Source organism: Oncorhynchus clarkii, chromosome 17 (assembly GCF_045791955.1).
Source record: "Oncorhynchus clarkii lewisi isolate Uvic-CL-2024 chromosome 17, UVic_Ocla_1.0, whole genome shotgun sequence".
Lineage (NCBI taxonomy): Eukaryota > Metazoa > Chordata > Actinopteri > Salmoniformes > Salmonidae > Oncorhynchus > Oncorhynchus clarkii.
In genome coordinates, this window is record NC_092163.1 from 65,012,659 (window position 1) to 65,029,425 (window position 16,767).

Consider the following 16,767-nt stretch of genomic DNA (forward strand, 5'->3'; position numbering starts at 1 on the left):
TAACTTGTCAGGCTGTTGATCAGTCTACCAAACAGGTCATCCTGTGATCTTGTGTCGATGACATAACTGATTAAGGATTGTTTGGAACCCTGGTGCTTCTAAACCTCACAGGTGGAAAACACATCCAGCTCAAGTGTCATCACAGACCGGCAGAGATCCCAGGAGGATCAGCCCAGCACAGCTCGCCCAGTAGAGGTGGTTAAACAACAGGCTTTACCCAGGAAAGTTCACTCAGTAAAGGTGGTTAAACCACAGGTTCTACCCAGCCAAGCTCACCCAGTAGAGGTGTTTAAACCACAGGTTCTACCCAGCCAAGCTCACCCAGTAGAGGTGTTTAAACCACAGGTTCTACCCAGCCAAGCTCACCCAGTAGAGATGGTTAAACCACAGGTTCTACCCAGCCCAGCTCATCCAGCCAAACAAACTGAGGTATTTTGGATATAAAAATAATCTTTATGGAACAAAAGGACATTTATTGTGTAACTGGGAGTCTCGTGAGTGAAAACATCCAAAGATCATCAAAGGTAAACGATTAATTTGATTGCTTTTCTGATTTTCGTGACCAAGCTACTTGATGCTAGGTGTACATAATGTTGTGTGGAGCGATCGATAAACTTACACAAACGCTTGGATTGCTTTCGCTGTAAAGCATATTTTCAAAATTTGACACGACAGGTGGATTAACAAAAGGCTACACTGTGTTTTGCTATATTGCACTTGTGATTTCATGAATATAAATATTTTTAGTAATATTATTTGAATGTGGCGCTATGCAATTCAGCGGTTGTTGATGACAATTATCCCGTTAACGAGATGGCAGCCATAAGAAGTTAAACCACAGGTTCTACACATCCCAGCCCAACTCACCCAGTAGAGATGGTTAAACCACAGGTTCTACCCAGCCCAGCTCACCCAGTAGAGATGGTTAAACCACAGGTTCTACCCAGCCCAGCTCACCCAGTAGAGGTGTTAAAGCACAAGTTCTATCCAGCCCAGCTCACCCAGTAGAGGTGTTAAACCACAGGTTCTACCCAGCCCTGCTCACCCAGTAGAGGTGTTAAACCACAGGTTCTCTCTAGAGCTCCAGGGCTCTATACTCCAGGTGACAAACTCATTAGGTCTCATGTACGGCTAATGACTAGGAGTGCTGAGTGCCATAGCCGACACCCTTTAAACTCAGACGATTTATGACCTGTTTAAGTATAGATGTTTGCCAACTGGACCCTGTACAATTCCCCTGAGACTGTCGCTAAAGTCCAATGATATGTTTGAACTGAGTATCAATTCAGCCACCATCAAGCTATTAAAACATAGATTTCACAGCTTGATTTTAGCTCCAGCTGGATTTATGGCCTACCCTGAACCCTCATGTTTTCTCCATTATGCTCTATTGCAGGGGTACTCAAGTAATATTTTAAAAGGTCTGGTCACACTAATTTCCTAGATGGCAAAGGTCCAGATGGATATTGTCATTTATCGACGCAGCAACAAACCCCCACCTCGCAATCCATGCAACACCAAACTGTTCACACCCCTTTTCATGACCAATATTTTTCTGTTTTAATGCTAATTTCTCGCAAATCTACAATTTTGCATGGGGTAGATACTTTTTTTTGCTGTTTTAAAGCGGATTTCCTGCTATTTCATCTGTTTGTTTATATGATTCCAGGGGTCGAAGCCCGAGACCGCCCCCCCAAAAAAACTACAAACAATATATATTATATATATTGTATACGACCGGGTTCTACTCCAATCAGCTAAATACAAGAAGAAGCAACTCCAGTGGGCAACCGATCACCAACACAGCACAATTGAGGAGTGGAAAAACATTACCTGGAACATGATAGCGAGTTGCCAATAGAGGATCTTTGGGATGAGATGGATCGGGCTGTTGGCAGCATGAATGTACCGCCATCCAATCTGTAGCAACTGCGTGACACCATCATGTCAGCGTGGACCACCATCCCGGTGGAACATTTTCGAAATCTTGTAAAAATGCCCTGAACAATTCAGGCTGTTCTGGAGCCAAAGGGGGGTTCGACCCGGTACTACATGTACCTAATAAACTGGCTGATGAGGTTATATATACAGTATATACACTGAACAAAAATATAAACGCAATATAAATGTAAAGTGTTGGTCCCATGTTTCATGAACTGAAATAAAAAAAATCCCAGAAGTGTTCCAAAAGCTTAATTCTCTAAAATATTGTGCTGAAATTTGTTTAAATGCCTGTTAGTGAGAATTTCTCATTTGCCAAGATAATCCATCAACCTGACAGGTGTGGCATATCAGGAAGCTGATTAAACAGCATGATCATTACACAGGGGCACCTTGTGCTAGGGACAATAAAAGGCCACCTTAAAATGTGCAGTTTTGTCGCACAATACAATGCCACAGATGAGGGACCACGTGTGACCACGCCAGCCCCAGCACCTCCACATCTGGCTTATGTGTGTGTGGGGAGGCCTTTTGTGAGGAAAAACTGATTTGCTGAGCCTGGCTGCCAAATGGTTGGGGCTATAACCTCCAAGGTCCACCTATGGCCTAATGAATTTATTTCAATTGACTGACACTAGATACTGACTTGTGGATGGATTATCCTAGCAAAGCAGAAATGCTCACTAGCAGGGATGTAAACAAATGCGTGACTCGTTTCAGGAAGCAAGGCGTATGTCACGCTTCACTTGTTCACAGGAGAGACATTTGAATGTAAACTTTTTTTTGTGGATCAAAATGTGTATTTTGGCAGAAATGCCATCTGGAACCTATGAACTTTCATGTGCCTTAATAACACATTTGTATGCCATCTGTAAATACGAATTAAATTGTTAAATTACGAGCCTAGATGGTTTAGCCATGGAAAAAGCCAGGAACCTTCTCGCTCACTTGTTCTAATTCAAATAAACACGAGCTGATTCTCTAGGATTAGAACATCTAACATGCTGTATCTTTGTACAGCTTAGAGGAATCATACACAAGTGTCCAACCCACACAGACAGGTCATTTGGATGTGATTTATCCTGGGATTCATATTTGGTTTCTGACTAACGGCAAGCCCTGGCTATACCACTGCCAGACAAAGAGCACAGTGTGGCAATAACTAAACTGCAGTAATGATACCTTCCTATAATTGACATGAACTTGTTATTTCCTCCCGCTGTGATTTATTTAAAATGTTGTAATTGGCAGTGGTGTGTAGGCATTGCATGTCACACAGAGACATTTGACTTCATCAGTGAAACTTCAGTATAACAGGGGACTCCACTGTAAACAGGGGACACCACTGTAAATGTCCTACAGTAACAATAACTAGAGTCACCTGACCTCCCAACTCTCTGAGAACCCACCAGAGTTTATTGGTTAGCTCGTAAAGGTGCAGCAATAGGAAAGGCCTCACCACAGGTAGGTGGGGGTATGTTAATGCCTGCGGTGCACAGACTGTTTCCTTCCCAATAAGAAAAGATGAAAGGGCCCTTTGTCATCATTATTAAAGGGGGAAACATAGGTAACAATTCTGATTGGCTAGCTACTATTTATTGCTGCTCAATTAGTAATAGGTCCTTCCACAGAACTGTCCTCCATAAAAACAAAGCACCTGGAGGGACAAGCACAATATCGAGGTCTTAGTATTGACTCACTAGACATAAATTACCTTCAATGGCCTGTGAAATGCGTAGCCACGCACGACTCCAAAACCATCATTAAGTTTGCTGATGACTCGACTGTGGTAGGCAGTGTGGCGACATGACTCAACAACCTCTCCCTCAACATCCGCAAGACAAAGGAGCTGATCGTAAACTACAGGAAACAGAGGTCCGAGCACGCCCCTATCCACATCAACGGGGCTGTAGTGGAGTGGGTCAAGAGTTTCAAGTTCCTCGGCCCACGTCACTAAGAATTAAAATTGTCCACACACACCAACACAGTCATGCAGAAGGCACAACAATGCCTCTACCCCTCGGGAGCCTGAAAAGATTTGGCATGGGCCCTCAGATCATCAAAAAGTTATACAGCTGCACCCTTGAGAGCATCTTGACTGGCTGCATCACTGCATGTTATGGCAACTGCTTGGCATCCGACAGCAAGACGCTACAGAGGGAGATGCGTACAACCCAGTACACCAACAGGACCTTGAACACCTTCTACCCCCAAGCCATAAGACTACTAAATAGTTAACCAAATAGCTACCTGGACAATCTGCATTGACCCTCTTTGCTCTAAATGTTTGGACTCATCACATAAGCTGCTGCTACTGTTTATTATCTATCCTGTTGCATAGTGACTTTACCCCCACCTTTAAATGCACATACAGTATCTACCTCAATTACCTTGTACCCCTGCACATAGACTTGGTACTGGTACCCGTGTAAATATCCATGGTATCTTCACTCAATGTGCATTTATCCTTGTGTCATTGTATTTATATAATTTTCTCTCTGCATTGTTGGGAAGCTCTGTAAGTTATCGTTTCACTGTTAGTCTACACATGTTGTTTACAAAGCATGTGACAAATAAATTGTTATATGAATTTGATGAGATTTTTTGAATTGGAGGGACATCTCAATTAAGAGGAGGTGAGAAAGAGTGATTTTAGGCGAGAGAGGGAAAAGAGGGAAGGAGGGAGGCAACTGATAGACACCACCTGCAGCTGCCTGTTGCCCCATTCCCCTGGAGCCAGAATATTGGAGTTAAATCCCCCTATCCCACACAGCAGCCACACAGCCCAGAGCCCAGTACTCAGGCATTAGAAGATGGAGGTCTGGACAGTGACAAAGAGCCCACTCAGAGCAGATAAGTGAGCCGGAGATAACACAGAGAGACACGACAATGTCTCATAACAAAAGGTTGAGAGAGAGACACGGGCCTTAGTTGGTCATGTTAAGCAGGCCTTTGAGATGTTCTTCTCCACATTGGTACTGTGAGAGGGAGAGGCATGGTGGCTGAATGATTTGTTATTTAGTAGACCTCGCCCTCTCCCCCAAGTAGGCTGGTTTATCTTGCTTATTAACAACATTTGGCATGTCCATGCTCAACCATAATGCAATTTACAGTAGGCCTATATCAGTGTGAATGCTATGTATATATTTCCACATTCAAGCGATGCATTTACTTTGAACAATGTTGACTGCAAACAGGTTCAAGTTCAAGTTAACATATTTAGCAAAGATGGATTAGGTCTACATTTTGCTATTCCATTTCTGCAAGCTGTTTATTAACAAACTATAATGGACTAACATTGGAATCGGACAAACATTGGATTTGGAGTTGATTCCAAGGTACTATATAAAAGACCGTAAATACACAATTTGAAGCAACCACATATTTAGCCATGGTGCACGTTCTGATTGGCCACTGAGGGGCCAAGTCTCAACACACCCACAACTGGTTTATTCATCAAAAGCCACTGTCAGCACTGCGCCAAAAACATGTTGGTTGTGAAAATAGCAAAAATATTTCAGACACACCCCGAACCTATAGCGCTACTGTCACTACGTTATGTTGATTAAAATAGAGCCCAAACACACACACAACAGAGAGTCATATTCTTAGCATAAAATAACAGACCTCTATAGGCCCTTAAAAAACTAAAGGTATCATATCCCAGTGCTGTTGGCATTTGCATCACAAGCACCTTGAGAACACAGGTGGTCTATTGATGGGGAAATGTAGGCTACACAAGTCACCAGGAGATGGTGTATCATTGACACCTTCACACAGAGATCTTTTAAAGTTTGTCTTTATGAGCAGTGTATCATCATATAGTCAGCCAGCCTTGAGGGCATGTCATCCAGCAGAACCCTGGGGATCTGACAACTTACACTGAGAATGGAATGGAATGGTTGGCCACATCAAATCTATTGTGTTGTCTACAATGTCCCTGTGACCTGATGACATACAGACTGCCCCTCTGTGCTACTATTACAGTGGGCCTGCTACTCCACTCACCTTTATGGAACATCATAAAGAGTCTTCACCTCCTTTTCCCTGGTGACATACAAACCCCTCTACATTGTGACCAAGTTATGTTATCTCCAGCACTCTGATGGATTGACACTAATAAGACATGCAGGCCTCTTCTTTGGAAATAAATTATTAGGGGAATGGAAATAATGTTGGCAGTTTTGCACAGAGGAGCCATTGTTTGGGTAAGCTCAACGGCCAACAAATACCTGACATATTTTCAAAGTCCAACCTAGAATCTTACTTCCCACTTTCCAAAATGAACTACAAACTCCTTGAATTACTTGAACTTTGGACATGTCATGCTTTGAGAGTGTGAGCTGAGGAGAAGCCATCATTTGATGCAAACTGACAAGGAGCTTGAGGAAAAAATGAATAAAACACACAAGGTTCTTAAGTCTTTCTCTGTCTCACTCTCTGTTAAAACAAAATTGTAAAAAAAATTGTAAAAAGTGTAAATTATTAAGACTTTGGTGTGATTTGAGTCTGTTTCGGTTGTGTGTGTGGTGTATGCCTGTGTGTGCGTGCATGTGTGTATGGTGTATGTATGTATGTACAGTATATCTGTGCGTTTGCATGTGTGTTGAATGTTAACCTTGAATGCTCCTTCTCTCCAGAATGCTAATACACATGCAAGTGGTCCTAGAATGTTGTGAAGATGAACACACCACTGATGACCACTTCAACTCCCTTATGCTGCCAGTCAAAATATTCCTCCTGCTAACAACACACAGTAAGAATAAACAAAATACTTTGGAATATGAAACCAGTAAAAGATCCCAACTTCATCCTGGTTGAACTACTGAGTGCCCATCGGGGGACTGGCCAGTGGACTCTCATAAAGATGCAGAATCTTAATTTGAGCCAGTTTGCTACTGCAGGAAAATCCTGCAGCAACAGGACATTTTAATTATTATGTGGATTATAATTAATGGAAATTGTTGTAGGGGTTGATCAATTTTTCATAAGGGAAAATCAAGTCAGAAGTTTCCAAGTGGAAATTACAAACTTACGTAGCCTTTTTAAACCTTAAAGTTTTAAGTTCTCCTGCAACAGGGTGATGATCAAATTAAGATTCTACATCTGTAAGGCATGACAGACAACGTGATGGGAGTAAGAGGAAGGCAGGACATAGGGGTCTATCTCCATGGAGACCATACCATGTGGGAGAGAGGGAACCTCAGTGAGAGTTGTTTGTCTAGACTAAGTAAGCATCTAGTTCTGGGAGAAAGGCTTTGGGGTTTTCCCCTTCATGCGCTTGACTAGGAGCATGCTAACATTTCTGACACCAGTATTAGCACTGCCCAGCTTAGCCCAGCTCTAACATAAGTATCCATAGCAAACTGGTGATACTGTAAAACACTGTTGGCTATCTACAGTACAGCGACAGAGAATAGTGCTTCATGGAGCAGAGCCAAAAACCTGCTGATGTTTTTGCTTTTGTCTTTAGAAGGAACAAAATTACAGGAGCAAATGAGTGGAATGATTGATATGGAATGCTTGTTCTGCGTGTCCAACCTATTAGACCACTGAGCTCCAATTAGAGAGCAGCTGCTTTGAATTATTACCTGCTACCAAAATGGAAAATGTGTTGTCCCTAAGGACCTTGGGAGCTTGGGATGCAGAGTCACTACAGAAGCCACTACATTCAGAGTCTCTGTCACCTGATGCCAGAAGCCACAGCAGCAAAATACCTGGAGAGTCAATGCAATGATGTGAGAATTCAATTCTTATTTTAGAAACTCTGGACTGGCAAGCTACAATGGGCATGTAAGCATAGCTAGCATCTCTCACTAAAGGTTAATGGATACTGTTAGCGAGAGGATTCATATTGTGTAAATAAACCTGTTCATTGCAGATGTCTGTGATAAAGCATGCCAACAGATGCTCTCAAGTAAATCATCTACACGCAATTGAACTTTAAATAAAAGTTAATGGTTCCTTATTAATGTGAAATTATATTTTCACTTTACAGAATTATGTTTGACTTGTCCAATAAAAATAAAATAAAATCACACTTTTAGCACCTCATCACAACCCAGCAGAGGTCCGCTGTGGCTTTCCTCACTTCAAAGACGGCCTAATGGGAGATCATTTACAGCCTCTTGAGTTAGAGGTGATTTTTTCTGCTGTAAACTGCCATTATTCATGGTCCTGTCATCTTAGGAGCTGCCTAACACTCCCATGACCATGAGCGGACATGTCCAAAAGTGTGTGTTTTAGTCTGTGTGTTTGTGTTCAGGCACCCTGGTGTATGCTGACATAGATTCCCATACAGCAGAGGAAACATATTATCACACTAAGACAAATTCTTGGTATGTGTAAATGTACTTGGTGAAAAAAGGTGATTCTGATCTGAATATAGTGTTGAAGACAAGGTCCACTGAGTAAATGGAGTACAGTTCAGACCAGTTGGGGTAATTTTAAATAACTTGAAATGTTGACAGCCTACCCCAGCCAAACCCTAATGACACTGGGACAATTGTGTGCTGACCTATGGGACTCCCAATCACGGCAGTTGTGATACAGCCTGGATTCAAACCAGGGTCTGTAGTGACGCCTCTAGCACTGAGATACAGTGCCTTAGACCACTGCGCCACTCAGGAGCCCATTACATAGGAATGTATTATATAACATTTGTTTTGGAGAATCATCAGCTCGGAAGACATTTTAAAATGCTAACAAAGACTTGAATGGATAATGACATATATATATATATATATATATATATATATATATATATATATATATATATATATATATATATATATATTTTTTTTTTTTTTTTAAGCCAAGTGCAAGTTTAGTTTTAAAGAGTAACAATGTTGGTTGCAAGAGAAAGGATACAAAAATAAGAACGAATGTGGAAAGCGAGTATCTACAGATCTACAGTATCTGAGACAAACAACAGTATATAAAGGACTGGGCACTTGGACCTCTGGGCACTCATTAGAAAGGACCACCTGTTCCCCAGAGCTATGGAGCATGAAAGTAGATAGGGGGTCAATCAACAACACAGTGCTGGTATTTGGCAGCATTAGAGGGTGACAGATAATCCCGTCATTGTCCTGTATCAATGACCTGGCCACTGCTCCACAGCAGAAAATAACAGAACAGAGAGGTTGGGTCTGGTACTGTATATCTGTACCCCTTAGCGGCTCCTAATCTAGCTACTCTGACATGATATCTCATTAGCTATCTGGTTAGAAGGTATTCAGGGCAGCTACAGCTGGGCAGGCTTGTTGGGGAAGCTGAGTGACGTCCCTCTTCATCTGTGAAGGCCGCTCCCTTTCATGTGACCAGGTCACGTAAAAAGGGGCTCCAGAAAATGAGAGATTGATCAGCAAGGCACCAGTGACAACATATGTCGTCTTTCTGTCCTACCTGTCTCGCCCAGTCTGAGATGACAGATGTTCTTCTACCACAGTGTATCATTGGCGGGGCAAAAAAATATATAACCTTCTTAGAAAAGACACAATTGATGTGGATTCCTCCTGTGTTTGCAATGCTTTCTTATGATATGAGGTATCTGAGCTGCATGGCAACGTGGATTAAAAAGTATCAGTAACCTTTTCACTTTTCTCAAGTACATTTTGCGAGGTGCCATGATTTCACCTCCGCTTGTCCCTGGGGATATGTCTGTATGTGATATCATTGGGAAATGCAATCTGTGTTGATGATCTAATGATCTGATGGATGTTCAGAGAAGAAGACTCCATTAAAGAAGTCCCTGGCAGGAATGTGTCTCCATTAATACTAGGGTGTTTTGTTTCCCCATCTTGATAAAATAAGTATCTCCTCACACAAAATATGTCACTCCTCACATGTCTTCTCTTAACTGGTAGAGTTACAGTACATCAAACCAGAGACACCAGTTCCAAGATGGCTGTGGAAGGCAAAAAAAATAATGATTTGTTTCCTCACAAGCCTGAGTGGCCTGCCCACAAAAGAGGCATAGCCTCCATCTCTATGTTATGCTCTTGGAAAAAACGGTTCCAAAAGGGTTATTTGGCTACCCCCATAGGATAAACCTTTTTGCTTCCAGGAAGAACCCTTTTTGGTTCCAGGTAGAATGCTACATGGAACCCAAAATAGTTCTACCTGGAACCAAAATGGTTCTACCTGGAACCAAAAAGGGTTATTCAAAGTGTTCTCCAATCAGGACAGCTGCATAACCTTTTTAGGTTCTAGATAGCACCTTTTTTTCTAAGAGGGTAGGGGTGGGATGCCTTCTTGTGCTTCTCTATGGAAAAGGAACAATCAAAGGGAGCACACACACAGCCATCATGGCACAGGGGGTTAGCCACTCTAGGAGCATGCCACACACGCACACCGTGACACGTTTTCCCACGCCCTGGTTCTACACTGGGCACACTCATTACAGTGCTTTGTCAGAGTCACTTAAAGCCAAAGGACAGCCGTGGGTCAGCATCTCAGTCACACTCAGAATGGCCCAGCCCTAACTCAGCTACATGACAAATCACCAGCCCCCACACACCAACGAGGTGACCATAAATAACACCAGGGCCAGGTGGAAATGAACACCTCCGCCTCTCAATTAACTGTTTTACATTTCATTTAGGCTACTCAATTTTCAGATTCATTCTTTTTGTGGTAAAGTACAGTACTAAGGATTAGATTGAAAGAAACAGGAACATACAAAACATTTATTCCTTCAACGACTGCATAATAATGGACGTAATTATCAACAAGTGGACTAAACCATCTTGTCTTTAAGATGTCTCTAAGGTGTGTTTGGATGGGAATGTATTGATTGATGTAATTGCATTTCTCCCTGTCAGCCACTGGATCCAAGGTCCCTGAGCCCAAACACTCTGGGCAGGCAGGCAGTGAAGTATCAGTCTGGCTCTGTCAGTCAGTGGCATTGAACCAAACCACCAGAGAAGATGTGACCTCCCAAACCCCTGTCTGGGTGTTGAGAGCTCCTCATTTATGAACTGCTCTTAACAATGGCCTTTAGCTGTCCATCGACCTGAGCGCCATATTTCTACCTCTAGAGTGACTCCAGTATTGACAGGCTTACACAACACATAGCTAGAGTGACATTGATCAATGCAAATAGGGGTTATTCATTCATACATTCATTCATTCATTCAAACCACTGTAGGCACATAATCTATAATGAAAGCATAACATGCACTAATAAACAAATTGTATTTCATATTTTGCCTTTTAGAGAGGTATCCCTCATCATGACCCATTTTCAAGTTGATGTTGACCCAGATTTGTCACATTATGAATGACTGACTCTGACAACGTGATACAAATCGGCACAAAACTTCATGAATCACCCGAGGGGCATGAAGATTTTCAAAACAGTCTAAATGGAAACTCATTATTTGAATAAATGCATCACTAGCTGGCTCACTGGGGCCTCCATATATCTTAGCCCTTATCTGATTAAATAATTTTTGAATATTTTGCATACTGAAGGATTTGTTTTCCTGGAGTGCAGTATCACTTGGTTGTTTTGGCTATTGTAGAATGTCGAAGCCTTGGAAAGCTTTGTGGAAGACTCTCTTCAACTGTTTAACTCAAAGTGTTTTGCAAGTGTAAACAATCCTTTGGACCATGGTTTGACAATATTTCTCAAAAGTCCAAAGACACACAGCTCGGCCCCACCCCGCACCCTCTGGCCTTTCTCACTTGGCCTCTCTGTAATTACTTAGTCCTCCACAGATTGACTGACAGGCCCTGTCCTTCATACTTCAAAGGAAAGCACCCTTCTCAAGTGTATACCATTTTCCCAACTAGAAAGAGAAGTACAGCTGTTGCAATATCACTTGAACTAAACCCCTCGAAAAAGGGTCAAATTCCTGAAGGACCGAGGGTTCATGGGGATGTAACTTGTTTCTCCTGGATTTTCATTAAATATGCCCGGTTCATTTTCACATCAGACCTGTTGGAGGTTAAACAGACATTTTAAGTCAGTCAACTAAATCCAAACAGCCATTAATTATGTTTGGAATGCTAAGGATCATCACGCTACTGTCTCTTTAATCAAAGCAGTAATTATATACCAAACTGTGCTTTTCAACTGGCTCTACTGCAGGAGTGGAGCGATTAGCTAAATCCACATTCTAAGTTGTAAGCCATTGGGTGAATGTGCCCTAGTTGGCACCAATGTCCGTTTCCAGGCAGCACTGTGGCCAATGCAAGTTTAAAGTATAGAGATGCTGTGACTGGTCATAACATACTTTACTGTTGGAACAGAGCAACTGCCAGGTTGGAGAATGGGAGAGGGAAGTTTTGAAACAGAAGAAGGTTGATTCATACAGTGGATGGTGGTATGTGTAGGCCTATTGGTATGGGGGCTATGGTCTTATGCCAAGATTCTTATGCCCCTGCATGTTTATGTTAGTGGAAGCAAAGTGTGTCAGGCCTCCCCTGGAAACTGTGGTCACTACAAGGCCCAATAAATTCTCATTAATTAAAGTTGCGTCACTCTAAGATACACTTCCATCGTTATCCTCTCACACACAACTGTAGTAAAATAGTACTACAGCACAATGAATGGGAGGTAGTTAAACATGACTTGCGATATATCTGAGTAGGAAATGTTCCCGGGTGCAGGCGTAGCGGAGGTCATGCCATCTGTGACATCACACCAAAAACTATCAGCCAGAATTATAAGAGGCATTATGAGTGGAAAACCACTTAATGCTTTGACCACACATCTTTCCCCAAAATAGCAAAATAATCCTACACTACAGTGCTTTTTCTTATGACAGGCAGCATGGCTTAATGAGAAGTTCATTCAAGGAAGAGCGGATTACAGGATAATTAAAATGATCAAGCTGATGTCATCTCAACTCTTTGTGTGGCGTCATGATGGGTACAGGCTGGTTTCCGAGCCGGTCACGGGCGCACCTCAGCCACGCTCAAGGTACTAAACGATATCATAACCGCCATCGATAAAAGACAGTACTGTGCAGCCGTCTTCATCGACCTTGACAAGGCTTTCGACTCTGTCAATCACCATATTCTTATCGGCAGACTCAGTAGCCTCGGTTTTTCTGATGACTGCCTTGCCTGGTTCACCAACTACTTTGCAGACCGAGTTCAGTGTGTCAAATTGGAGGGCATGCTGTCCGGTCCTCTGGCAGTCTCTATGGGGGTGCCACAGGGTTCAATTCTCGGGCCGATTCTTTTCTCTGTATATATCAATGATGTTGCTCTTGCTGCGGGTGATTCCCTCATCCACCTCTACGCAGACGACACCATTCTGTATACTTCCGGCCCTTCCTTGGACACTGTGCTATCTAACCTCCAAACGAGCTTCAATGCCATACAACACTCCCTCTGTGGCCTCCAACTGCTCTTAAACGCTAGTAAAACCAAATGCATGCTTTTCAACCATTCGCTGCCTGCACCCGCACGCCCGACTAGCATCACCACCCTGGATGGTTCCGACCTAGAATATGTGGACATCTATAAGTACCTAGGTGTCTGGCTAGACTGTAAACTCTCCTTCCAGACTCATATCAAACATCTCCAATCGAAAATCAAATCTAGAGTCGGCTTTCTATTCCGCAACAAAGCCTCCTTCACTCACGCCGCCAAACTTACCCTAGTAAAACTGACTATCCTACCGATCCTCGACTTCGGCGATGTCATCTACAAAATTGCTTCCAACACTCTACTCAGCAAACTGGATGCAGTTTATCACAGTGCCATCCGTTTTGTCACTAAAGCACCTTATACCACCCACCACTGCGACCTGTATGCTCTAGTCGGCTGGCCCTCGCTACATATTCATCGCCAGACCCACTGGCTCCAGGTCATCTACAAGTCCATGCTAGGTAAAGCTCCGCCTTATCTCAGTTCAATGGTCACGATGGCAACACCCACCCGTAGCACACGCTCCAGCAGGTGTATCTCACTGATCATCCCTAAAGCCAACACCTCATTTGGCCGCCTTTCGTTCCAGTTCTCTGCTGCCTGTGACTGGAACGAATTGCAAAAATCGCTGAAGTTGGAGACTTTTATCTCCCTCACCAACTTCAAACATCTGCTATCTGAGCAGCTAACCGATCGCTGCAGCTGTACATGGTCTATCGGTAAATAGCCCACCCATGTTTACCTACCTCATCCCCATACTGTTTTTATTTATTTACTTTTCTGCTCTTTTGCACACCAATACCTGTACATGACCATCTGATCATTTATCACTCCAGTGTTAATCTGCAAAATTGTAATTATTCACCTACCTCCTCATGCCTTTTGCACACAATGTATATAGACTCTTTTTTCTTTCTACTGTGTTATTGACTTGTTTATTGCTTACTCCATGTGTAACTCTGTGTTGTTGTCTGTTCACACTGCTATGCTTTATCTTGGCCAGGTCGCAGTTGCAAATGAGAACTTGTTCTCAACTAGCCTACCTGGTTAAATAAAGGTGAAATAAATAAAATAAAAAAATCAAATAAAAGATGGATTGATTTGTGAGTGTATATTTGGGGGAATTTGTGGTTCTATTCAAATTAACAAAAGTAATTGATGTCACTGATGTGTAGACAAAGAGAATTTACACCTTGGAATGTTAATGAGAAGTGTTACGGGGACAGTATGCTGTCACAATGAAATCACATTCATCAAGCAAAGAAAGTGCAAAATAGATATCCAAAGAGAGATAATCAAGTGTCAACACTACAGTTATTGAGGAGAGGAGAATAAAGTCAAGCAGTGTTGGGGAAAGGGAGTGTTTCTGCTCTAGCACTCAGTACTGTGTTTATTCTGCTTCTCTGTGTGACAACATTTCAGGATCAGTTTAGATGAGGCACAGCAGGGTCCAGTCTCACTCTCTTCAAAGCCAGTTTCCTTCTCTTTGACAGCTGAGCAACACCCCTATTACACCTGGCCCCACTTCCGTCCTTCCCACAACTCTCTCCAGTCCACAACGGGGAGAAGGGCTAAAGGACATGTTTGTCCATGACTTATTGAGTATTGGAAGTTCTCATTAAAGAGAGGATATAGAGATGCAGCAGTGTTGACACATGACCTTTCCCTGGCATAGGGACAGCAGGGGCCACGATCCAGGAGTCCTCTCTAAGTGTGTATCATTGGCTATTTTATAGCGTGTGAAAGCTGCACATGTGAAGAGCTTGAAGCAGAATGAGAAGCTCTGTCATGTGGCTGAAATAGTCAAATCCACTAATTTGAAGGGGTGTCCACATACTATATTGTCAGCAGAAGACAATATGCTGTAACAATAAATTCAAATAACAAACTTTAACCACTTAGTTAAATAAAGCTTACAGTGAGGTGGAATGACAGGAGCCATCCACTAAAAGACCTAGTATCATATGGTCTTGAGGAGGACAGAGCAATGAAGAGTAAGACAAATAGATTACAGATAGAAATAATGACGCTAGCTAGAAATGAATTACAGGAAAGAGGCCTCTGAATCAAAATTATGAAAAGGTGATGACCCTTGATAACCCCTTGTTTCTCCTTTGAGGGCAGAGGAGAGAAGTTGAGTTATTTGGAATAGAGTAGGCGATTAACATGAGGACTAGTACTCCTGTGTCTCCTCTTTTCAGTTTCAAGTAGAACACATTGTTTTACAGGAGTAATTCAATACTCGTACTGTAGCAAAACTCAGAATCGCAATTATACTTCCCGTCTATATTCAGTTGATAGGAATGCATTTATATCCCTGCTTTCAGGAGAATCAGAAACAGATGTATGAAAGTAGTCCTGTGGTAAAACAACACAAGCATGAAGCTGTTTAGGAAACGGGGATGAGTAACGACGTAATGCCTAAAACCCATAAATGAACACTTGCATTAAGATTCACTGAGGGGTGAACTGAAGAGGTGCAGGACACTCAACAGGACAGGACATACAACATTGTGTGATCAAGAGCAGAGGCTCAATCCCCCCAAACCCCAAACCAACTCAATGGACCTTTAAAAAGTGAGCTCTGAACAACTGCCAGGACAGGACAAGAGTTCCAAGGGAAAACAAGCCAATGGTAAAGAGGCCTGATCTAGCATTTAGATGAGAGTGTTTTCAGCAACCTAGTTTCATTGGGGAATAACCATTAATTCAGCACAGCAGGAGTTGAAAGGCCAGCCATTAACACTAGAGATGCTCTTTCTGGTTTACATTCACTCAAAACAAGGCTGCATTCTTCTTGATTTATAATATTACTATGTACTGGATATCACCATTTAAAACCCATTGACCTTTGACTCCAGTCCTTAGTGTTAATCCCATAGATGTGTACCAGAACTTGGCTGCTGTTAGTGTTAGCCATGGGAGTCAGAATGCACCATGACAGGCATTGGTCCCTGTTCCCCCGCCCCTGTAGTCCTGCTGCCTGCTTCCACTGGAGAGCTGTCAGGCCCCAGGGTCTGGTTAATGCACACATGCACACAGCCTGGTTTGCAAGCACCACACCACTTCAGTCTAAAGCAGGTCAATTACACACATTTACACACATTCACATTCATTTCCTCAGAAAAACATCAGAGAGAAAGAGAGAGAGAGGACTAGAGAGATGAGAGAAGGAGAAAGAGGGTTGGCAAGAGACCCGAGTGATTGCGCATAATAAAAAAGAGAGATTCCTCATATACAATTCCCTCAATTTGCCTTCAGAAATATTTACTTAGGCTTGTGTTCAAGACACCACTAAATTATGCATGCTTCAATTATATAATAATAAATGGATCGAGGCCCTCAAACAAATGATATGTGTGAAAAAACATGATGTCCTCAGTTTGTCTTCATCTTATACATTTGACAGCAGTGTGGGAGAAATTGGCAGATCTCTAGAAG